At 39.2% G+C, this 26,074-nt stretch overlaps 1 protein-coding gene across 1 annotated transcript in view; it reads left to right on the forward strand.

Annotated features, from left to right (window-relative positions):
* The window catches only part of LOC126259300 (ER degradation-enhancing alpha-mannosidase-like protein 3), a 268,347-nt gene that overhangs the window by 173,770 nt on the left and 68,503 nt on the right, over positions 1-26,074 (forward strand). The gene's annotated exons all lie outside the window — the stretch shown is intronic.

Below are 26,074 nucleotides of genomic sequence, written 5' to 3' on the forward strand. Positions count from 1 at the left end.
TGCATCTGGAAAAAATCACATGTAGGTGCATCGCAAGCGTTTGAAACATACTTTGGTGAACCCCAAAGGAAAAAAGGTTGAGAAATGTGGGATTGGGGACACATTAGTTACCAAAGTAACAGCCAATAGAAATACTTTCTCCAGGCCATTGAGCAACAAAAATTTATTATTATTGCTTAATTAAGTTTTCACAAAGGCCTGAGAGCCCGAGTCCTGCTTGCAATTGTCCGGTTATTTTTATTAAGTATTTTGTTATGTTTAAAAATATTGTCTCTTCAGACAGAACCTGTAAATTTAACAGAGGAACATTAAAAAAATTACTATAGTGTGGGTGATGGGCATTTTGTAACATAAATATGGAATCTGAAAATTTTGACACAAACATGATAGGACAATATGACTTTTGAAACAGAGATAAAACTTGAATTGTCTGTTGTACATTTGTTGTTTTTAGAATGTGTCATATTAAACTCTGCACTTCAAATGTGTTTCTAACACTTTCAACACTGCCCTCTTTACACCTGGCACTTGGCTGTGAACTGGCATATTTAATGGATGTTTGAAATTAGATTGCAAAGAGCAGAAAAATGATAGGAATATGGTTCTTCCATCCTTTAAAAAGAAAAAGCAAGCGCTATACATGAATGTGAGTTTATTTTACAATGTAAAATAGAAATGGGTGTTTTAATTAAAAAAAGAAAACACAAAAATGTCGTGAATAATAAAGTTTTACATGATCTCTCTTGAGTAATTCCATAATTACTGTATCCAAATTTAAAAAAAAATATTACTGGAATGTCTAACTGCAGGTACCTGTAAACCAGAATATTTTAATAGTTCAGATGTAGTTAGCCTTTATGTGAAAATCCTGGAAACACTGTGGGACACAAAGGCCAACATCACAGTCCTTGCACCACCATCTACTTTCCTTCCTGATGCGCTTACCCGTCTCTTTCTTTCCTCTGTCTGAACAGAATTTGCAATACCTAGTAGCATTCACCTTGTTTGCAGTGAGTGGGACCCTCTCTGGAAAGTGCTTTGCAAATGTCCTCTCAATTTGTAAGGATGAAGCGGCTTGTTGCTGAAAAATATTTCCACCCTTTTCAGCCAATTTCTTCCCCCCTTTGTGAGTAAAGTCTACTATGGATATGTTCTTCCGAGTCTTCTCTTTATAAAAAATAAAACGTTGACAGTTCCACCACTTCAAAGTTTTTCGGGCAAATGGATAATAGCTGGAGAACTGATGTGCTCTGTGAACCCCAAACGTCTGGCTTTACAATTTCTGCTATTCAACCTTTGGCCCTCACTTGAATACTAGTGCTGGTAGACTCATGCTTTGTGGAAAGACAAAAAAAAAAAAAAATTGTTTTGACTTCCACTTCTCTGCCAAGAGATGGTGTTTCCTTTGAAAAACCATCTGATCCTTTTTTAGTTTTAGTGTTTTGAATATTCGTGGCAAAACTTTCCTGTTCTTCATTACAGTTCCCACTCCAAGAGTTTTGTTTTCTCACAACATGTCCAAAAGAGATGGACTGGTGTAGTACCTATCCATATAAACGCAATGTCCTTTGCCAAAGTACTTTGAACACAAACTTTGTACAAGGCCCTGGATACTACTGTCAGCATTCCCTGCAGAACCTGTATATACGTCACAGTTTAGCATATAACCAGTTGATGAATCACAGAGAGCATACATTTTTATTCCATATTTATTGGGTTTGTTTTTCATGTGTACTCTGAAGCCTATTCTACCATGAAAGGGACACATTGCCTCATCTATTGTCAGATTCATGCCTGGATGAAAACTACTTTTGCTTTTATTTACAAAGAAATAAAAAAAAAGGCCTTACCTTATGAAGTGGGTCGTGCTTTTCTTCGCCTGTGCTAATGAATGTAGCCTTGTCATTCAAGTGTAACATCGACAATGTAGTGCAAAATCAATCACAACTCAACAATTTACTTGCAAATCTTGTCTGCAAAAACGAGTCTGTTGGCCAATGATCACTGATTTTCCGCAATTTGACGATGCACATATGCAAAATAATACTGAAAAAACAGTAAATGTCTTGCAATTTCACTGCAGACTACTTATGTCAAACAGAGTTTATTTTCAGGCTACCTTTGCGTTTCATTGCTGTAATAACGTTACCAGTGTACCGATTCATTTCACTTTTGATGTGCTGAATAATGTCGTCATCAAAGAACTAACTAAATTATTGAATCTCCTCAGTGGCATCTGAAAAATGCGATGCTACGCTGATTACTTCCTGGAAATCTGGCAGTGCTGGCTGATCATCTAGTTCTGACCAAACTTGCTCTTTGTGTTCAGTGAGGCACACACGACCAGGTACCACAGATAGTGACTGGTGGTCTGTACCACTGTCTGCATAGAAAAAAATAATGTGAACTTTAGTACTAAATTACTATATGCAAGTGAGAGAGCACATTCCGGGAAGAGATGGGCAACATATTACTACCGCCCACATATATCTCGCGTAATGATCACAACGAAAAGATCCAAGAAATTAGAGCAAATACGGAGACTTACAAGCAGTCGTTCTTCCCACGCACAATTCGTGAATGGAACAGGGAAGGGGGGATCAGATAGTGGTACAATAAGTACCCTCCGCCACACACCGTAAGGTGGCTCGCGGAGTATAGATGTAGATGTAGATGTAGAAGTAATGAACACTACTCACAATACAAAATGCGGCAGTAAACTCTTCACTTTATAAACAATTGACACACATACATACCTGAATCATCACTTTTACTTTCGACTGGAGAGTACGAATCCTCTTTGTCAGAATCATCCATTTCTGTTCCTGCATCTCCATAAAGAATATCCAAGATCTCGGCCTTCGTCAACTTGCTGTGTGCCATTTTCATAATCGTAAACACCTGTGAATGAACTGCAGATAACTTTGTATTTATAGTGCTCACAACCGCTCCCAGGATGAGATAGCCAATAAGTGCTGGCCTCTTGTGGAAGAAGAATGAACTATCTCTTTACTTGACGAAACTGCTTTGGAGACACGCTAAACGCGCTTATGGTGCCAAATAAAAGCTTGTCCGTATGGTATACGGGCACCGTTGCCAACGTCAGGGCGGCTGCGCCCGTGTGGTGTACGGGCACTGTGCTGTAATTGTTAACAGTATATGCCAGATTGTCAGTTATACCGCTACATTATCTGTTATCAGAAATAGATTGTGTTTCATCAAACTGGGGCAAACCCATGTGAGTATACCAGAAACAACATACTTTCTGGGTTCTCTCAAAACTGTTACTATTGCAAGTATGTGTCAGATAGACATTTTGTTTGCTAACCATCCCCAGAAATGTAGATCTGTTCATTGATATTTACGTATATATCGTGTAAGCCACCATAAGGTGCATGGTGGAATGCACCTTGTACCACCGTTAGTCACTCCCTTTCCTGTCCCGCTTGCAAATGGTTCTGTTCCACTCACAAATGGCAAAAGGAGAAAAATGACTCTTATTGAAACTGAAATTCCTCCAGCTGTACTTAAGATTTTATATTTACTTCGCTACTAGTTTCGACGTTGCATCAACGCTATCTTCAGGCCCTTACACTTTGGTGAAATCACTTGGGTGTGGCTCAGTCTAGCAGTCTGCGGTGAGACTAACACATGCTCAACAATTATGCCAGCTGTGTCCCACCTCCATCCAGTTTAAATATGGATGTACGAAGAAAAGTGACTTCAAACTTCCTGGCAGATTAAAACTGTGTGCCGGACCGAGACTCAAACTTGGGACCTTTGCCTTTCGCAGGCAAGTGCTGTACCAACTGAGCTACCCAAGCACGACTCACGCCCCGCCCTCACAGCTTTACTTCTGCCAGTACCTCGTCTCCTACCTTCCAAACTTTACAGAAGCTCTCCTCGCAGGAGGTACTGGCAGAAGTAAAGCTGTGAGGGCGGGGCATGAGTCGTGCTTGGGTAGCTCAGTTGGTAGAGCACTTGCCCACGAAAGGCAAAGGTCCCTAGTTCGAGTCTTGGTCCGGCACACAGTTTTAATCTGCCAGGAAGTTTCATATCAGCGCACACTCCGCTGCAGAGTGAAAATCTCATTCTGTAAAAATGACTTGTCTATATGCTTCCATATGAGCCCTGATTTCTTTTATTTTGTCTTCACTGTCCTTACATGGACATGTGTTGGTGGCAGTAGAATAGCTTTGCAGTCTACCTTAAATATGGTTCTTTAAACTTTCTTAATAGTGTTTCACGAAAAGAACAATTACCACTCTCCAGGCTCCATAAGGGCTCACAACTCTTTTGTACGTATGTACATGATGAGGTGCCCCCCCCCCCCCCAACCGTTGCAGTACTTCTTCCTTTCCTGTGCTGCATTTTTACACTAGGGTTATATCTTTTCTCAGAATTATTCTGTAGAACAGATTCTCTTGTTTGACTATGTAGCTCATTCATAAAACGTAGATTATGGATTTTCACCAATTTGTTCCCTTTATTTTATACCACAATTTTCGGTTAACTAGCAGGGATCCCACTACCAATGGCCAAGCTGTCATCCCTTTTGCATCTCAGAAAACTGACACCATGACATTTCTGGCCAACAATGTTGCCTTTACATTCTTTGGTGGTGGTGATGAATTGATGAATCAACTTATTTGTACTGCTTTGACTCTTTTTCTGAGGTATACTAGTGGACTCTAATAACACCTGTGGTCAGAAATGGGTGCAAAAACTATTATTGGTTGCTCAGTAAATGGATTAAACATTGTTTCGACATTTCCATTCTGATGCATTTCTGATTGTGCATTAAAATGCAGCATCCATCTAGCAGATGATTTTCTCATATCGAATTTCACTGTTAAAATGTGATTTCCCCATTTTCATCAATTTCTCGTACCGTCAGTTGGTGATCCTCCATGATCATTGTATGCACTTTGGCAATAATTTCTCGGGTAGTGCCACATCTCAGCCAGCCGCTAGGTGGATCATCATCTAAGCTTCCCAACCATATTTAAACTCATTTGTCCAATTGGTAACTGTTAAATATGATGGAGCAGAGCCCCCCATGTGTTCTGAAAATCAGCATGAATTTCCTTTGCTGTCATAACTTTCTTTACAAAGTACTGCTCAATTTCAGATTCTTTTTGTATTTACTCTCTTTTTACCTGACTTCCTTTCAAATGCATAAACGAGTTGAAGTCTTCCCCCTATCCTTTATCCCTTGACACGCCACATTATATACTGAGTCTTTTGACTGACTGGAAAATGCTTCAAACTCTTAATTCAGCACGCAGTGTAGCCTCCGGCCCTGACTCAGTTCTTAATCAGATGATCAAACGTCAAAATTTACTCAAAGATTCTATCTACTCAACCATATTTGGCTAGAAGGTGTTTTCCCTTTGCAGTGGTAAGATAGTATCATCATCACAATGCTTTTAATCTGGCAAAAACCTAATATCCATTGGCAGCTACCAACCAGTTAACCTCACCAACATTCTCTGCAAATGGCTTGAAAGAATGATAGTTCAATGCTTATACTGATTTCTTGACTCACTGGGCCGTTTATCCTCTTATCAGTGTGGTCTTTGGGAGGGAGTGAAAAACAACCAGCTATGTGGTTTTTTGGAAACAGCAATCCAACAGGGATTTTTCGAAATGCCAGCACCTCATTGTGGTCTTATTTAATCTACATAAATTATATGACCTCAGTTGGTGCCATTCCATTTCATTTACCCTCCATGACTGGGGATTTCAAGGCTCACTACAGATTTTATTCGTCTTTTTTTTTTTTTCCCCACTGATTGGTTTGGGATAGAGTTGGTATGTCTCTTGGCTCACCTTGAGGCCATCTTCCTTGTTGCCATCAATGTGCTAGTGACCTCTGTTGGAACAGTGGTTACTCCCATGCTGTATGTGGATGACTTTTGTATTTGGTATAGCTTCCAGTTTATAGCCTTGCCATGAACATGAGCTCCAAGAGCCATCCAAATGGCCTCTACTTGAACTCTCTTCATGGCTTCTAATTCTCTTCAGCGAAAACACATGTGATGAATCTCTATCATGCCATGGTGCATCTTGACCCAGAACTGTTCCTTGTATGTTGTTACACAGTCCCAGGTTTTGGAACTCTTGTGTGATAAAAAGCTGACATAGCTCTGCCCTATATTTGTCATATGTAGGTCAGGTTCTTGCAATAGCTTAACGCAATCTGTTTCCTTACCCACACCTCATGTGGTGCAGATCGCGCAGTTCTACTCAATGTTTATTGGATCCTGGTAGCCAGGTTTATGGACCCGTGATATCATTGTCTTTAAAATTATTGGACCCAGCCCATCGTCATGGAGTAAGACTGCTCACTGACTCTTTCTGGACGTTACCTCTACAGTTCCAATGGTACTAACCTTTTGCACCTATACAATCACCATCCAACAAGTTCATGATAATACAACTTAACTAATTTGTGCATACGGTGGCATTGAGTCCCTAATACACAACCTGAAGTGGGGCTACCAGCTAGAATCCAGCTCAAGGCTTTCTGCTGGGACCTCCACGTAAGCCTTAGGATGTGCTACCATCATTTCCACTAATGCCTCTAAATCCAAGGAAAGGACAGGAAATGTTTTTGTATCTTCTGCTACTCAGGAACAATATTTATTGCCAGAAACATGTAGTTTTTTCATGGCAGAGCTGATAGTCAATATCGGAGTCGTACATTTTGTTAAATAGACCTCCTTTGACTGCATTTTAATTTTTAATGATTCAATGAACAGTCTTTAGGCAGTTGATCGAGGTTACTCTTGTCACTCTGTGATATCTCCTATTCATGTTCATCTCTTTGATTATGGTCATACTGCTTGCTCAGTTATCTTTCTCTTGGTCCCAGTTCATAAGGGTATCACAGGAATGAACATACTGTGTTTGGCTAGAGGAGTGATCACTAACCCAACATTCACTTTAATGATCCCAGGTGCAGACTGGGATGTGCAATTAAGACCTTTTCTCAGTTAGAGATTGAACAACATTTGGTGGGCTGCTGTCTTCTCTAATAAATTCTGCACTATCAGGGAGACTACTGCTGTATAATGCTCATCCTTCTGCTCCTCCTAAAAGGAATCCACCATTTTATGTCACCACCACATTGGTCATGTCAAATTAACCCTTAATTTCATCTTATGTAATGAGCCACCCGCATGTTGTGCTGCAAAGCCTATCCTTCTCATCCCCTGCTGTATGTCTCCCTGACCCATGGTTGTGGATGACTTTCCCAAAATCTACCCCTTTTTCTAGACCTCTCCAGTCCTTTTCTTTCACCCCTCTTCCTTTCCCTTCAACCCTTCTGCCTGAAGGAGGAGCCTGTGACCCTGAAAGCTTGTCTAATTACAGCCCTCTTTAATATGTGTGTTCTGCTGCCGCTTGGTGAGTGAATTTTTTATCCATGCAATTAAATTAATTTGTCAAAAATTGATTGTTTTCATTGTTGTAAAAGCCTTAAAGACAGTAACTCATATACTTGTATCCTTCCCTACAACTGACCTTACCTGCTCATTTCATTTCATGCCAGTTCACAGTGGTATACGTAGATATTTAATCAACATGTCTGCGTCAAGCAGCACAACACTAATACTATAATCAAACATTACAGGATGGTTTTTCTTACTTATCTGCATTAATTTATGTTTTTCCAAGCAAGCTGCAATTCGTCACATCAAATAAAAATTCTGTCTGTCATCTTGCACCTTCGTACAGTAACTCAAAAACACCACTTTCCCATACCCTGGAACATTGTCAACAAATAATCACAGATTGCTACTCACCATTTCTGTCAGATCATTTAAGTATATAGAGAAAAACAGCACTTCTATCACACTTCCCTGGGACACCCCTGATGATACTTTGGTGTCTGATGAACATTTGCCATCTAGGGTAACATACTGGATCCTAGTGCTTAAAAAGTCTTCAGGCCTCTCACATATCGAGAAACTTTTCCCTATTTGTTCGGACTTTTGTTAACAGTGTGCAGTGTTGCACTGTATTGAATGCTTTCGTGAAATATGGGAATATGGAATCTGCCTTTTGCCCTTCATCCATGGTTTGCAGGATATTGTGTGAGGAAAGGGCAAGCTGAGTTTCGTATGAGCGATGCTGTCTAAACCTGTGCTGGTTTTCTTTCTCAAGTAATTTTTTTATATTTGGACTTTGAGATCATACTTAAGGCTTCTGCAGCAGACTGGCATTAAGGATATTGGTCTATAATTTTGTAGGTCTGTTCCTTTACCCTTCTTGCATTGTCACATTGTAACCACAATCAAATGCAGATCTAAAAGCAGGTCATTCGGGAAGTATGACACTTAGCAGTAAAAACACATTTATTACGAACATCAGCATACAGATAGGAAAAAACTGAACTCGTGGTTGGAGAGTGCTGCTATTTATATATTCAGACAAACATAAAAAAATTTTGAGAAGCTTTTGGAAACAATAAATACAAAATAAAAAATAGTTGCGGGTGGTCTCATTTGAACCGGTTTTCCACAACACGCCACCCAGTGTCACTAATTGCTATACTACTTGCAACATAGCTCACAGCATTACTCCATCTCCTACAAAAATGTTGACTCATTGTTTCAGAACTTCTCATTGGAGCCAGCTGCAGCACCCTGTATTTAGATCTTGTGAATAATCCTCTGTATGGCTACACTGGTAGAATCTTGCGTTCTTCTTGTGTTGTCACGTGTTCCTCACAATGATGAGCATCAAAGTAATCTCTCTCATTGAAGTTTTGCAGTTGGGGAGTGGGTTTCAGTTTCCTTGAAAGGAAGCCCCCATCGTCAAACTGCACCTCGGGATTGCAGTAGGGGTTTATGCGGAGGACATGGGTGGCATCTCTGTGTTTGTGATGAGGGATCATGATCCTAGACTTTGTATGTGATGTCTAATAAACAGTGAAGGATACAGTAAGGACCATATGGACTGGAGTAGCAATTTAGTAACATTTCTGATAGTCTCATTTTCTGCATAGGTGTAAAAACCCATATCAGGTATCCCGGGCTGTGTCTCACTGGCCATTGTTTGGCATCATAGCGCTCTCGGCACTTCTCCTCAGCATACATGGTCTGTATGTGAGTCACCTGGCTTGCTTATTCGGCCCTTATAATAAGGTGTGTCATGTAGCCATCCTGAGCATCATCTGGTTGAAAAGGAAACAATATATCATTGTTGTTTTGGCTTTATAACCATGGAGCAGAATTAGAATTAATGGTGTGAAGCTGACAGAGTCTTGTCTCTCTGTGTTATGTGTGAACATAATGACAGGGAGTATTGTATTTCAATCTCTTTGTATGCCATCAGCATATATCATGAGATTATCTGCTAACACCTTGCTAAAGTATTCTGTAAGGTCATTCATCTGTAGAAGACAGGTGTTTGCCATTCTGTGCATGACATCACACCATGAAATTACCTTGATACCATTCCTGACTGGGAAACATGTCCACAATCATAGATCATCACAAGGGGTGTCTTCTACAAGGGATGTTGCAATTTGTGAAGCTTTGGCAGGCGGCACAGCCTTTGTGACAGCATAGTGGGTGAGTACAAGAGATTAATTCCAGTTTGATAGAATAGCGTTGCTGCAGATGGAATTGGTACCAGATGCAACGGAGATAATTGTGGTATGTGCTTCAATCACTGACATTCCTTAAAGTGGCTCACATAGTGCCTAAAAGATCAGTAGAGATGTGGCCAGTGATATGTGAATCAGTCTAGAAATTTCAGTAAGCCCAGGTGACCAGATGTTGGAGCATTGTGGAAAAACTTTAGGAAAGCTAGCTGTAGATGAGCTGGGATAGTGAGCAATCATTTCCACCCCATTGGATCATAGCTTCTCTTATAGTGTGTTGTTTATTATTTGGAATCTTCTTTGGTTGATTCCTCATTCTTCAAGGCTTCTATGTTTTTCAGCAACATGGGCTCTTCTCTCTGCTCAGCAACAGTGTCATTTAATGTAGGAGTGACAGATTTCATCCATGCTGCTGTGTTCCATCAAAGAAATCCTTGAAAGGCAGTCTGTCACCTTGTGTTTGTGTCCATTTTTGAATACCATTCTGACATGTTATTCCTGAAGCCTAAGTGCCATATCATCAGTGAACACCACACATTGTTCAGGCTAGTCACCCTGTTGGTCAATCACAGTGGTAAATGGTTTGCCAAATAAGTACAACCAGAAATCGTTAATGGCCCAAACAACTGCAAGGCACTCTTTCTCCATTGTAGAGTACTCTGGAAGCATAAGCTATCACTTTTTCAGGATCTTCCTGAGTTTGTAGAGCAAATTCACGTAGCCAATAATCACTATCATCAGTGTGAAGGTCTATCTCAGCATTCTCACGATACATTGCTAGGACTGGAATAAGATGTTAGCACCTTCATAAGGCCAAGGAAAGATCTTTCTTGCACCTAATTGTAGGAAATTTTGGCATTCCTCTGCAGTAGTTCTTACAAGTGATATGTGTTGGCATCTCCCTGCAGTGGTACTTTCAGAGGATGTGCCGTGGTAGGAAGTCCATTATGAATCGTCAATAGTATGAGCACATTTCGAGAAGACTTCCCACATCATGAATGTGCTGGAGTGTACTGTGTTACCTTTCTGGTTTTCTGGGGCAGTGAAGAGGAACTTTTTTGGAATCGAGCGAAGGCCTGCAGTTGGAATATACGTAAACATGGTTGTCAGATGGCTCAGAAGTCCTTCAAATGTCTTTGATAAAATGTCAATCTCACCCAGATACCAAGGAACAATGTCAATTTAAGGTTGTCCATCATACATTTGAAGGTGGCTGTAGTGTTACACAGTCCCAATGACATAACTTAGAACTTAAGAGTCCATCAGGAGTTATTAGAACAGTCTTTTCTTGGTCAGTCTCATCAACCTCAGTTTGCTAGTAACCTCTTTATATGTCAATACTTGAGAAATACTTACCTCCTTCCATGCAATTTAGTGTTTAATCAATGCACAGCAATGGGTAGAGATCCTTTTTCATGATATTGCTCAGTTGTCAGTAGTCGGCACAGAAAAGCATTTTACCAACTTTTTTCTTTGCAAGGACCACACAAGAGAGCGAAGGACTCCCTGAACATTCAGTAACGTCACCTTGCTACGTCTTCTCGACTTCCCCTGGATTATCCGTCACTCAACTGGTGACGCCCTATGTGAGTACTCAGTATTCAGTGGATGAGTCCCAGTGTTGATATAATGTTTGACGATAGGCCATTTGGTTTGATTTCTCTCCACTATGGATTTGAAAGCATTTGAAAACTGGTGCAATGTGGCTAACACTCGCCGATGATCTCCTTTTTTGGCCAGGTCCTATTGGCACTTCAGTAATAGCTCCCTCCTATGCATTTTCTGTAGTTATAGTGGAGCTTTCATATCACAAACCATAGTTTTCTTCAGGTGTCAACAGTAAACATTCGGTGTTACAGAAAATGAAGCCCGTGAGACAAGAAGGATTCAGATAGGTTGGCTGTCGATGGTGGCATCAGTAATATTACCTGACATCTTGGTAACTGTTGTCCACGGAAAATTTTCATCTGTTCAGCCTTGCCTCCTTATATTGTCACCTGGCTTAGTTTTCTTGAATATGGTTACTAGGTAAGTGGCTGGTAAATCTGTATGGTGAGAGGGAACAGCTGCAGCATGTTAAGGAATGACTTCATCCAGGTATGCTGATGGGCTTCAGCCCACAGGTTGACTATAATCATGGGTTGACTGGCAATGTAGTAGTCATTGAATACTCATCGTCTTTCTCCATACTAGCTTACAATTTGCCCATGGTATCCACATTGTAAACACACCAGTGTCGTTCTCTGTTCTCCAAATGCCTTTTCTTCCTCAGGGTGTTTTATTTATAGGAGGAGTTGATTGCAGCTGCATTGGTTTGGATGCTGGATTGTTGTTTAACGGCTTTGATGTAAGTCCGAGTTGGCAGAGTTCATTCTTCATGGTGCATTCAACTGGTGGTGGAGACTGGGGCTAAAGATCAACACACCTCTAGTTCAACATTCTGTATTACCTCTTTACATTTTGAACTGACATTCATGGCTGCTGTCTCTTGCTTACTCTGTCTGACAGTTCTGGTTGCCATGAAATGCTGCTCTTCTTCTCTCACCATCTAACATTAGAGACATGTGATGTCATGATGGTTTCCACAAATGCCATAGGGATCGCATTGAGGAGACAGTCATACTTCTTTTGTCCAGCTCTTTTCTGTTCCATTACCTCGATACATTGCCAATGCCTGATGAATTCCTCAGGTGTTGTGACATCCTTTACTAGAAGAGCTTGCTTCATGTCTTCTGTGACTCCATTCATCAAGTGTGAGACTTTTTCAGTTTATGTTATATTTGGATTCAGAGATTGGTGTAGAGCAAAAACATTGTGTGTGTCAGACTGTGTCATTTCCTTGTGATGTTGGGCACTGTTCTTTAGATGTTGTGCTAAGTGGACTTGCTCACCAAATGTTTACTTTAGATAGGTCTGAAATTTACCCCAGCAGCTTTCTATTGCTCTTAAACCACTCCTGGGGTATGTTATCCAAGTAAAAGTACACATCTGCCAAATACTTCATGCCATCCCAACTGTTGTATTTAGTGACTCATTCACATTGTTTCAGCCATTACATTGGGTCTTGACCAAGGTCTCTGGAAAACACTGTTGGATGTGTGATGTGCAGCTGACTTGCTGATGTTTTGGATTCCATTGGTCTCCTGAATAAACAAGCTTTGGGAATGACGTACTGCTTATATTCCAGTTGCTGTCCATGTAGGCAACTGCTTTTATTTAGTGCCACAATAATATAGATGCTTTGAAGTATGCTGTGACCACCAAACAAAGTCATGTAATGGCAGTCAAGTCCAAATCCAAAAATGGGGTTTTCATTAAAATGCAAAACGTAGCACTGAAAGCACATTTATGATGAACATCAATTTAAAGATAGAACAGAAGTGAACTCCTGAACAGTGTTTGCTGCTATTTATACAAACATTGAATATTCCAGACTCTACAAACAATAAATTTTGAGAACCTTCCAGAAATGAAAAATACTAAATAAAGAATAATTGCTGGTGGTCAGGCTTAAGCTTGTGACCTGAGCACACCAGTCAGCAATACTGATGGCTGAGTCACACTGCATGCAGCACAGCTCACGACATTTAACAGGGACTTGGCACTTGGGAGTTTACGCATGAGCAAGATGTTCATGATAAATGTAAACCAAGTAACTGACCAATATCAAAAAGTACTCTCTGTAAAAGTATAATTTAATTTCTCTGTAAAAGTATATTTTAACTTCTCTGTAAAAGTAGACTGGAATTCCTTTGTGACCTGATTACTTATTTGTTTTCAACTTTTTTAGTTGCATTTCAGTGCCAGGGATGCCCTTCCTGAGTCCTCCATATGGCATTTTTGTGGCCAAATGATCATATGCCTGTATGAATACTAGCCTTCTTGACAGATTTACCGTATTTACTCGAATCTAAGAGGCACTCAAATCTAAGCCGCACCTGAAAAATGAGACTCTAAATCAAGGGAAAAAAATTTTCTCCGAATCTAAGCCGCACCTGAAATTTGAAACTCGAAATTCAAGGGGAGAGAAAAGTTTTAGGGCGCACCTCCAAATCGAAACAAAGTTGGTCCATTGTAATATGAGAGACAATTTAGGTCGAATGAATGACGATACAGCTACAGTAGTTTGGTTCGAGTCGTAAGCTTAGCAGTTAAACTTTACCAGGTAGCCATTGCTATGCGTCAGGCGCTCCGTCCGTGTTTATATGGGTACCCTTCCTTTTTCATGTGTTTTGTCTGGTTTGAATTGATTGCTTATTTTCCTTTGATCTGATAAGTGCCATTCTCTTTGTTTTAGGTGTTTACGTCACTCTAAGCTGAAAATGCATTACTGTACTGTGTCATCCATTGTTTGTCGCATTCTGATAATGTGTTTTTACGAGCCGGCCGCGGTGGCTAAGCGGTTCTAGGCGCTTCAGTCCTGAACCGCGCGACCGCTACGGTCGCAGGTTTGAATCTTGCCTCGGGCATGGATGTGTGTGATGTCCTTAGGTTAAATATATCTAAAAACAAAGATGATGTGACTTACCAAATGAAAGTGCTGGCAGGTCGACAGACACACAAACAAACACAAACATACACACAGAATTCAAGCTTTCGCAACAAACTGCTGCCTCATCAGGAAAGAGCGAAGGAGAGGGAAAGACGAAAGGATGTGGGTTTTAAGGGAGAGGGTAAGGAGTCATTCCAATCCCGGGAGTGGAAAGACTTACCTTAGGGGGAAAAAAGGACGGGTATACACTCGCGCACACACACACATATCCATCCACACATGCTTGTGTCTGTATATGTGTGGATGGATATGTGTGTGTGTGCGAGTGTATACCCGTCCTTTTTTCCCCCTAAGGTAAGTCTTTCCGCTCCCGGGATTGGAATGACTCCTTACCCTCTCCCTTAAAACCCACATCCTTTCGTCTTTCCCTCTCCTTCCCTCTTTCCTGATGAGGCAACAGTTTGTTGCGAAAGCTTGAATTCTGTGTGTATGTTTGTGTTTGTTTGTGTGTCTGTCGACCTGCCAGCACTTTCATTTGGTAAGTCACATCATCTTTGTTTTTAGATATATTTTTGCTACGTGGAATGTTTCCCTCTATTATGTCCTTAGGTTAGTTAGATTTAAGTAGTTCTAAGTTCTAGGGGACTGATGACCTCAGATGTTAAGTCCCATAGTGCTCAGAGCCATTTGAACCATTGTTTTGTGTTTACGACCTGTTGCTGCTCGCGGCATGGCTTGCTTTTGTGCATGCTATCGCCGCTTACAATTAAAAAACAAAAGGAAGGAATCGTCTCATTAGCGAAACAATGGCAAGAGACGGCTATTTGTTGTTACTTACACTGCTGCTTTCTTCAATAATGATCAACAAGAACCAAATAATAGACTGCGTATGATAGAAGATGTTCTGAACGAGAGTTTAGCAAAAATTTTTCTCCATTTGAAGATCTTTACAGACGCCTCTTTAGTACATTACATTCTGCACAGAAATTAGAGTCATCTTAGACTTAAAAATCTAGTCAATTGCCGTGCTTCATTTCTGTCTGTACCACTATTAGGCATAAGAATAATACGAATATAAACATGACATAATATGTATAGTCTTCCGCGTTTGCTGTTGTCTCACTCAAGTTTCGTAGTTTATTAGGCAGACTGGATTTAAATGAGATAGCAGCAAACACGAAACAATACATGGCAAAAGGTTTATATTCGTATTATTCGTATGGTGAAGAGAATACTGCATGTGATTCACAATACATAAAAGTTCCTATTAGCAACCATCTCTTCTCACAGGTGGGAAAAAATTCAGAACGTAGAGTTGGCCATATTGACTAACATCCCAAACAGTATTGCCAGTCGGATTTTTGTAGTACATTGAAATGCTGCTACATTCGAAGATGAACGATACGGAATTTGTATTTACTTCATTGGATAATGTATGAAAAACGCAGTGGTTGAAACTTGGGGTGGAGAAAAAAAGCTCATCTTCCACCTTTTTTTTATTATTTATTTACTGACGCAGAGGTTTTGGCGCCCAGTATTTATCATTGTGCCTGCAAAGCATGCCTGTATAGCGCTACTTATATTCGACGGCAGAACTTAGTTGTGGCGGCACCTACCAACATTTTTCAGAACTTCCGCTTACTTTGCACTCGATTCTAAGCCGCAGGTGGCTTTTTGGATTACAAAAACCGGAAAAAAAGTGTGGCTTAGATTCGAGTAAATACGGTATTAACTTTGGTAACCATTGTATCTTTGAAAACATTGTGATCACTGAACCCTGTCCCTCCACTGATATTCTTGATGAAGTCAGGCCTGTTTGTAGCTATACAGTGTATAACAGTTCCATTGCATGTGAGTTCTCAGTCTAGTCACTTAAGATAGTTTTCAGAGAAAGCATTCAGAAATGCTGTGCAAGACTGTCTGTTTGTACCACCTACAATAAATCCACAGATGTCCCATTTTCAGTATGTTAAATTCGTCTCCAACTAATATTGCCGCCAGAATCATCCAATTATAAGGGCATAGTTTGTGTTGTTGCCCCGGATGATGATTAAACGAATATTTTGTCAGGATTTGTTAAGTGGTGGGTCCTTGAGGTGCGGCAATACGTGAACACGAGAAGCAAGTTTAAACAGTTTTATTAACAAAGGCAGATTATGAAACACGCATGCTACGCGCACCCATCATCTCTGTGTCTGACATCCTAACACTGCTAATTACGGTTGTATCAAAAGGCTCCATGGTGAGCTAAGAAAAGGGACATATTCGCGCCCGAGGCTGCGATAGTTAATACTGTACGCTGTGGATGGCGGCCAGTCGCTTACTCCCCATCGCAGTGTGGCCGGACGCGCGTCTGATGCTTAAGCAAATTGTCAGCATTCTAGATAGGCTAGCTGGAGAGCGCGTGTCCATACCATACGGCTGCATACAACCCGTAGACCCTTAATGGTTATTTGAGTTCCATATTGATTTTATGAACAGATAATGGTCTACGTGATCTTCTCAAGTTCTAAAGATTGCACACTCACCACTGATTCACATACTTGGTTGGCTTGCTCACTTAAAGTTGCAAGAAAAGGGGGGGGGGGATATTTTTTGGGGGGTTTATAGCTTTTACGTGAATCTGATGGTGTCCATGAAGCCCTCATAATATTTCTTCATTTCTTCTTTCTATGATTGCTGAGGTCTGTATCTAATTAGAGAACTAGTGGCACTAACCAAATCCCATCTCAGAAGTCATGGCATGTCTTTCTTGTGCCAGTGCAGTATTGGCAGTGTTTCAAAAGGAAAAATAATTGTGAACAACAAAATGGAAAGTGGAAGACTGTAATATCAGTTGTGTGAGGAAGTATCTCCATATCTGGATAGGAAAAGGCAGAAATAATTCACGAAAAATGCCAAATTTGCTCAATGTGGGGGCTTGAGAGGAGTAAATTCCCACTTGCACGCGCGTGCCGACAACACACACACACACACACACACACACACACACACACACACACACACACACTCTTTGTTTCCTTTGGTGTGTGTTGTGCATTTCTTTCCTCTCTTATGTTTTTGACAGATCTCTCAAAATGCATCTACTCTGCCCATAACCCACCAAATTCCCCCTCATCCTCCCTTGTTTCAGCAAGACAGTATCTTGATTTCTTGTAGTTTCACAAAGTCCAGCATCCTTGTGTATATTGCAGATGTTCTGACTGGATTTTCATTGCTGTGGGTATGTTCATATTGGCAGCATTCATTCTCATTCAACATACCTGCAAAACATACACATACAGGCTGTAGTAGAGTTGGCGTAAGTTGATCCTTGGCAGCTGTACAGCACTTTTGCCAGATTTCAGCTGCAAAGCTGAAACAGCTACAGGTGAAAACAGTTACTGTCTGTTGAGCTCAGGCTACTCTAAGATATTGCCATAGAGACCTTTACAAAATCTTTTAACATGGCCGGTTGCAATAGGCATGCAAATCTACTGTTTCCAACCCACTGCAACTGTCAGGGATCTTCTTGCAGTGACTGACCTATAGATAAGAAATAGTTTTACAGCCATAAGGGGTGTGTTCCTTAAACTATGCCAAGGAATAATCTTGTTATAAAAATCTGTCTGATATGAAAAAACAGGCAGTCTTGGTTGTGGTGTTAAAATTTTTTTTATTATTTTCCAAAGACAAATTTCACCTTTATTCTGGCGTATTCGGGTTGGTCTATGGAAGAAATACAAAATTTCATAAAAGGATCCTGACCCTATTTAGTGAGATTGGATTACAGATTAGATTAGATTAATACTAGTTCCATGGATCATGAATACGATATTTCGTAATGATGTGGAACAAGTCGAATTTTCCAATACATGACATAATTAGGTTAATTTAACAACATACTTAAGTTAATTTAACAACTTTATTTTATTGTGTTTTTTTGTTTTTCTTTATTTTTATTTTTTTATTTTTTTAATATTTTTTTCTTAATTTATATCTAAAAATTCCTCTATGGAGTAGAAGGAGTTGTCATTCAGAAATTCTTTTAATTTCTTCTTAAATACTTGTTGGTTATCTGTCAGACTTTTGATACTATTTGGTAAGTGACCAAAGACTTTAGTGCCAGTATAATTCACCCCTTTCTGTGCCAAAGTTAGATTTAATCTTGAATAGTGAAGATCATCCTTTCTCCTAGTATTGTAGTTATGCACACTGCTATTACTTTTGAATTGGGTTTGGTTGTTAATAACAAATTTCATAAGAGAGTATATATACTGAGAAGCTACTGTGAATATCCCTAGATCCTTAAATAAATGTCTGCAGGATGATCTTGGGTGGACTCCAGCTATTATTCTGATTACACGCTTTTGTGCAATAAATACTTTATTCCTCAGTGATGAATTACCCCAAAATATGATGCCATATGAAAGCAATGAGTGAAAATAGGTGTAGTAAGCTAATTTACTAAGATGTTTATCACCAAAATTTGCAATGACCCTTATTGCATAAGTAGCTGAACTCAAACGTTTCAGCAGATCATCAATGTGTTTCTTCCAATTTAATCTCTCATCAATGGACACACCTAAAAATTTGCAATATTCTACCTTAGCTATATGCTTCTGATTAAGGTCTATATTTATTAATGGCGTCATACCATTCACTGTACGGAACTGTATGTACTGTGTCTTATCAAAATTCAGTGAGAGTCCGTTTACAAGGAACCACTTAGTAATTTTCTGAAAGACAGTATTGACAATTTCATCAGTTAATTCTTGTTTGTCAGGTGTGATTACTATACTTGTATCATCAGCAAAGAGAACTAACTTTGCCTCTTCATGAATATAGAATGGCAAGTCATTAATATATAATAAGAACAACAAAGGACCCAAGACTGACCCTTGTGGAACCCCATTCTTGATAGTTCCCCAGTTTGAGGAATGTACTGATCTTTGCATGTTACGAGAACTACTTATTTCAACTTTCTGCACTCTTCCAGTTAGGTATGAATTAAACCATTTGTGCACTGTCCCACTCATGCCACAATACTTGAGCTTGTCTAGCAGAATTTCATGATTTAGACAATCAAAAGCCTTTGAGAGATCACAAAAAATCCCAATGGGTGGTGTTCGGTTATTCAGATCATTCAAAATTTGACTGGTGAAAGCATATATGGCATTTTCTGTTGAAAAACCTTTCTGGAAACCAAACTGACATTTTGTTAGTACTTCATTTTTACAGATATGTGAAGCTACTCTTGAATACATTACTTTCTCAAAAATTTTGGATAAAGCTGTTAGAAGGGAGATTGGACGGTAATTGTTGACATCAGATCTATCCCCCTTTTTATGCAAAGGTATAACAATAGCATATTTCAGTCTATCAGGGAAAATGCCCTGTTCCAGAGAGCTATTACACAGGTGGCTGAGAATCTTACTTATCTGTTGAGAACAAGCTTTTAGTATTTTGCTGGAAATGCCATCAATTCCATGTGAGTTTTTGCTTTTAAGCAAGTTTATTATTTTCCTAATTTCAGAGGGAGAAGTGGGTGAGATTTCAATTGTATCAAATTGCATAGGTATGGCCTCTTCCATTAACAGCCTAGCATCTTCTAATGAACACCTGGATCCTACTATATCCACAACATTTAGAAAATGATTATTAAAAATATTTTCAACTTCTGACTTTTTGTTCGTAAAGTTTTCATTCAATTTGATGGTAATACTGTCTTCCTCTGCTCTTGGTTGACCTGTTTCTCTTTTAATAATATTCCAAATTGTTTTAATTTTATTATCAGAGTTGCTGATTTCAGACATGATACACATACTCTTGGATTTTTTAATAACTTTTCTTAATATAACACAGTAGTTTTTATAATTTTTGATAGTTTCTGGGTCACTACTCTTTCTTGCTGTCAGATACATTTCCCTTTTCCGGTTACAAGATATTTTTTTACCCTTAGTAAGCCATGGTTTGTTACAAGGTTTCTTACGAGTATATTTAACTATTTTCTTGGGGAAGCAGTTTTCAAATGCATTTACAAAAATGTCATGAAATAAATTATATTTTAAATTGGCATCAGGTTCATGGTACACCTCATCCCAGTCTAACTGCTGTAGGCTTTCCCTGAAATTTGCAATTGTTAAATCGTTGACTGAACGTACTACTTTGGAGGACTGTTTAGTATTGCTGAATGGAGCTATGTCATATATTGTAACTAGCTGTGCACCATGATCTCAGAAAGACCATTCTCAACAGGCTGAGCATTTATCTGGTTAAACTTATCTTGGTCTATAAAGAAGTTATCTATCAGTGAGCTGCTATCCTTTACCACCCGAGTAGGAAAATCAATAACGGGTGTCAAATTGAAAGAACCGAGTAATACTTCAAGGTCATTTTTCCTATTACCCTCTTTCAGAGAATCTACATTGAAGTCCCCACAAATAATAATTTGCTTCCCCCTGTCTGACAGATAGCACAACAAGGAGTCCAAATTTTTCAGAAATAGATGAAAATTTCCTGATGGGGACCTATATACAGTTACAATTATAAATGTGCCTTTATTTAATTTAAGCTCACAGGCACATGCTTCTATATGTTTCTCTACACAAAACTTTTTTGTTTCTATACTTTTTGCACAATGATAACTTTTGACATATATGGCAACTCCTCCTTTGTCCATATTTTCTCTCATTACATGTGCAGAGAGCTTATATCCACTTACATTTACCTTATCCATATCAGTAACAATGTGATGCTCAGACAGGCATAGTATATCTATTTCATTCTCAGCTTCTAAATCTTCTAAACAAACCAGAAGCTCATCTACTTTATTCTTTAAACTCCCAATATTTTGATGAAATATACTTACATTATTTTTAATTATACTTTTATGAGAACCTTTCCTTATTCTAACATTTGCAGTACTCTCCTGTCTGAGTTTCTCATTGTGCTTAGGCCTAGTTCCTATACCAGTGGTCACACGGTGTTCAGAGAGGCAGATTATGTCAACTGGGTTGGGTGACTTTAATTCATAAATGCAATTACCTAGGACTGAGATACAACTTGGTGGAGATAAAATTTCTGGTGATTGGTGAAAATTTATAATTGATAGCTGTGATTGGTGATCCAATGTGCTAGAATTGTGCTGTTTAATTTCTTTCCTAAACTGAAGATTTGTTTCAATCCTGACCTCTTGTAGAACTTGACATCTTTCTGTCTTACCTATCCTAAAAAAGGTGCTGCTCCAACACCTGTAACCACTGGTATTTTACCATTCATGGCAGTGCCTCCCCCCCTTAAATTTCCTGCTATTACCCCAGCCAGTTTCCCCTTCCCTTTCCTGTTGAGATGTAGGCCGTGCCTGGTATAATCCCACCTATTGAGATAATCAACAGGAACCACACCAATATGAGCCCCCACACCCGACCCAAGCAGCCGTTCCAACTCCAAATTAACTCTCCCAACAGAAGAGTTCAAATGGGGCCGGTCATGGCGTCTCAGGACAGATACAAATTCAACATTGGTGTGTCTCGATGCCGACGCAATCTTTACCAGGTCACACTCTATACTGTACCCAGGATCTCTGTCGATGCTGTTCCCTGGCCCTCCCACAATAACCACAGTGTCTTCCCTGGTAAATCCTTTACAGAGTGAACCTAAATCCTCTGTCACCTGATCCAGACTAGCAGTTGGTTTGAAAAAATTTGTGACCTGGTATTCTGGTCCTAATTCCTCCTGCAGAAGTTGGCCTACACCTCTGGCATGAGAACTGCCTAACAACAAAACTTTCTTCCTTTTCGATGACTTTCCTACATTCTTTTTCAATTTCCTATTGAAAGTTTGTTGTGTCCTGTCTACACCTACCTCTGCTTGAGGCTCATCAGTTTCTAACTGAAGCAACAGGTCAAACTTATTTTTGACATTCACCACAAAACTGTCAGACTTAGTTCTAGGCCTGTTCCTTCTGCTACCTGTTGCCACTTCCCACCTCTCTTTGCCCTTCTCCCTCCTTAACCTGTCCAGATCTTCCCTAGCCTGATCTAGCTCAGCCTGAAGGGCAGCAATTTTCCCCTCCTGTTCTACTATCTTCCTATCTCTGCTGCAAATCCTACATAACCACTGATGAGCCTGATCCACTTTCCCAACACCCACGCCACTGCAATCCCCCCAGTGAAAAAAACTACTACATCCATCACACCAAACCCCGGAACTAACAATTCTACGGCAAGTCAGGCACTTCTCACTCATGGCAAAAATAATACTTTAGCTAGAATAAATCAATTAAATTACCGAAAATCAAAAAAGACGTTACAAGAATTAAGCCTATTCACAAATGTATATAAGCAAGTTTCTGATTTAAAATTCCGCTGTTTTTCTGAGATCTGTATTAAAACAATGAAGGTATACGCTATTTATTGTATATTTCACTCGATTGAATGAAAAAAAAAAGGACAATTAAACGAGGTACTTTAACTTTGATTCTCCAAAAATGTTACGAGAATTAGGCCTATAAACAAATGTATATAGGCAAGTTTCTGATATAAAGTTACACTGTTTTTCTGAAATCTGTATTAAAACAATGAAGTTATACGCTATTTACGGTAGTTTACTTATTTGTTACCGAGAAACTAGTTAAATTACCGTGAAACAATAAACAAACACGTTTACAAAATTTAAGCCTAAGCGCGACTTCGCGAAGTTACGATCTTTTCGTGTTTTCTGAAAAAATACGCAAAGAAAAGTCAAACCTTTAATGGCAAGACTAAACGATACACTAATACACGTATTTAATTTGTTGTCGGCATTAAACTAAATTATATTCCTGTCTAAATCACTTAACTTTCTGGAAATGGTTTCTGGCGTCACTTACTCGGCGGCAGTTTACTGAAATTCGGTAGTGATAGGTACATGGGATACCATGTATAAAATATCCCAGCAGGTAAATACTCCTTGTAAAAGCTTTTAAAGATACTGTGCGGTGTCTTATAAAGTAGAATAAAACAGAACATCACTGAAAAGAATTTTAAAAAAATGTGTAATCTACTTTGTTGGTAAATTGACAACCCACACTGGAAATAAGAAGAAAGCAGCAGATTACCTTATTATGACACTTGGTGCAGTCCATCACAAACCAAACATGATCAGGCCTACAGTAAGGCTTTATGACATAAGCATGACGGAGATGGGTTGCATATGCTGGTTGCACACTTCACATTCGATATGAAAACATACAAGGTCCGTCAGACTAGTGCACACAGCTCTCTGCAGATGGCACCTGCAGGCTGTGAGCTTCAATAGTGTTCAGTTGCTAAATTTTGTCATAACAACAAACCATGGCAGTTATTATAGATGACTGGTTTTCTATAAATTGCTGATAAAATGCTTACATTAATAGCCAGAATAATCTGGGTGAATAAAAATTAAAAACTGAAGTTTAGAAAAAATCACTTGTTATAGCAGGAAAGCGTATAAATACATAGGAGAGCTCCGAATACCAATTTTGAGCATCCCAAGTCTTATAGCCAACAACATTGTGCATTCCTGAATCTCCCTAAAACCAGAATCTATGCCCCCACCCCCCACCTTTTCCCTTGATATACTTTAGTTTTTAATTTTTATTCACCCTATGATTATTCTGGGTATCAATGTAACCAATTTTAGAACACCAGTCATCTATAATAACTGTTATGGTTTGTTGTTATGACAAGATTTAGTATAGTAGCTCACAGCCTGCAGGTGAGATCTGCAGAGAGCTGCGTGCTCTAGTGCCAGAGGCCCTGTGTGTTGTCATACACAGTGTGGTGTGTGCAACCAGAATATGTACTACATCACTGGCATGTTTATGTCGTAAAGTTTACTATAGACCTGATCTCGTGTGGTTTACGTTAGACAGCGCCACATGCTACTTCCTTCTTATGTCCAGCGTTGGTTGTCAATTTAGGAATAAATCAGGTTACATACTTTTTAAAAATATGTGTTAGTAATCTCCTATTTTATTCTATTTTTTGGGACGCTGAACAGTGTTTTTAAAGCCTTGTCAAGGGACCTTTACCTCCTGGCATATTTTATGTGGGGTATCCCATGTACCCATCGCTACCAAATATCAGTAAGTTGTTTAATATTTTCTTGTAACCCAGTCTCACTAAATGAGGTCATACCATTATTATGAAATTTTGTGTTTCTTCTGTAGGCAAGTCCAAAGATGCCTAAATAAAGTTTAAATGCATCATTGGGAAATAATAAAAAATTTTAACACTGCAACGAGGATTGCCAGTTTCTTCATTTCATGCATACTGGTTGCAGTATTGACACCATTATGAACCGGAAAAAGTTTTATCTGTGTGATAATCCATTTCTGGGTTGTTAGAGAATGAACAGTCTACAGATGTTCCTAAATGAGAAAATTTAAAAATTGTTCAAAATTTCATTCACTTGCTTCTATAAACATATGTGCTAATCAGATCACGGAGGACTGTCCTTTGAAACACTGCAGACAGTGTGGAATGGTTTCCCAGGTTCCCATGGCACATTAATGTAGTGTGTTGCATGTTGCATTAGGAATCTCTACTACATAAATTAATTGCCTTAAGTGATCCCATAAATCACATTCCAACTGACTGACATCAAAGAAATGAGCAGTCATGTACCTGGTCATTCCTTCCTATCACTCTGTCATAGTAGATATCATTCAGTGTGTTTCAATCAATGTGACTGAAATGTGCTGAATACCCATAAAGGATAAACCACATACTAAGGATAAGCCACATACTTCATTGTTTTTGTAGAGATGTGTGTTCTGAATAAAATTGTTGTAGATGGCTGGGGTAATAGCAGGAAATTTAAGGGGGGGAGGCACTGCCATGAATGGTAAAATACCAGTGGTTACAGGTGTTGGAGCAGCACCTTTTTTAGGATAGGTAAGACAGAAAGATGTCAAGTTCTACAAGAGGTCAGGATTGAAACAAATCTTCAGTTTAGGAAAGAAATTAAACAGCACAATTCTAGCACATTGGATCACCAATCACAGCTATCAATTATAAATTTTCACCAATCACCAGAAATTTTATCTCCACCAAGTTGTATCTCAGTCCTAGGTAATTGCATTTATGAATTAAAGTCACCCAACCCAACCATGTGTAAGACATGCTAAACCACCACTGAGACATCAGGCAGTCACCTACATTTGAGCACTCAGATGAGTGTCACGACAACTTGGTTATCTAACAGAAAGAATCATTTAAATTATAGGCTAAAAGTGTTAGTTATTAGATTTTGCCTTGAAATGTGTTGCATGTAAACTTTCCGTAATAAATCAAAAATTGGTCATTTCCTTATTGGACTTTTCTTCTTTTAGTGTACAGGGTTTACCTCCAAACTCTGTAACAGTATTCCTGAAACATTCCATAAAGTGAACTGGCTTTGCTGGAAGAGAAGACAAGAGACTCTTACCACTGAGATTTCCTTTCTGTTTTAAAGAAAACTTCATGACAATTTGAACAATGACCCCATGTGACCAACCATGGAAGTTGTTCTTGAATTAATGGCCATTTTCTTTTCGCTTCAAAACTGTTCAGCGTCTCAGTGGTTGCTTTGATTTCTTTCCATGTCTGAAATCAGTCACTTTTTTAAGTTTAATTTTTAATTTGCAGAACAGGGGGAAAAGCCACACTGGAGCCAGGTCTGGTGATGTAGGAAGGGTACAGTTCTGAAGAAGTGTTGCTTAGTAGAAAAGGTTAGAGTATTCTTGTAGATACTTGAACAGAAGGACTGTTGTGATGAACAATGCCCATTTTACTCTTAGATTATTACGACAGCCTCTTCATTATAATTCTCTTGAGATGACTCTGTACCTTTCAAGAATGAAGTGTAGTAGAGTAATGACCAAATCAACAGTGTAAGAACTAGTGACAGAGAGAACAGATTCTTTTATGAATGGTATAATAATTTGTGAATTGTTTCACAGACCAGTTGTAAAAGGTTACTGTGTG

This window comes from Schistocerca nitens, chromosome 5 (assembly GCF_023898315.1).
Source record: "Schistocerca nitens isolate TAMUIC-IGC-003100 chromosome 5, iqSchNite1.1, whole genome shotgun sequence".
Taxonomy (NCBI): domain Eukaryota; kingdom Metazoa; phylum Arthropoda; class Insecta; order Orthoptera; family Acrididae; genus Schistocerca; species Schistocerca nitens.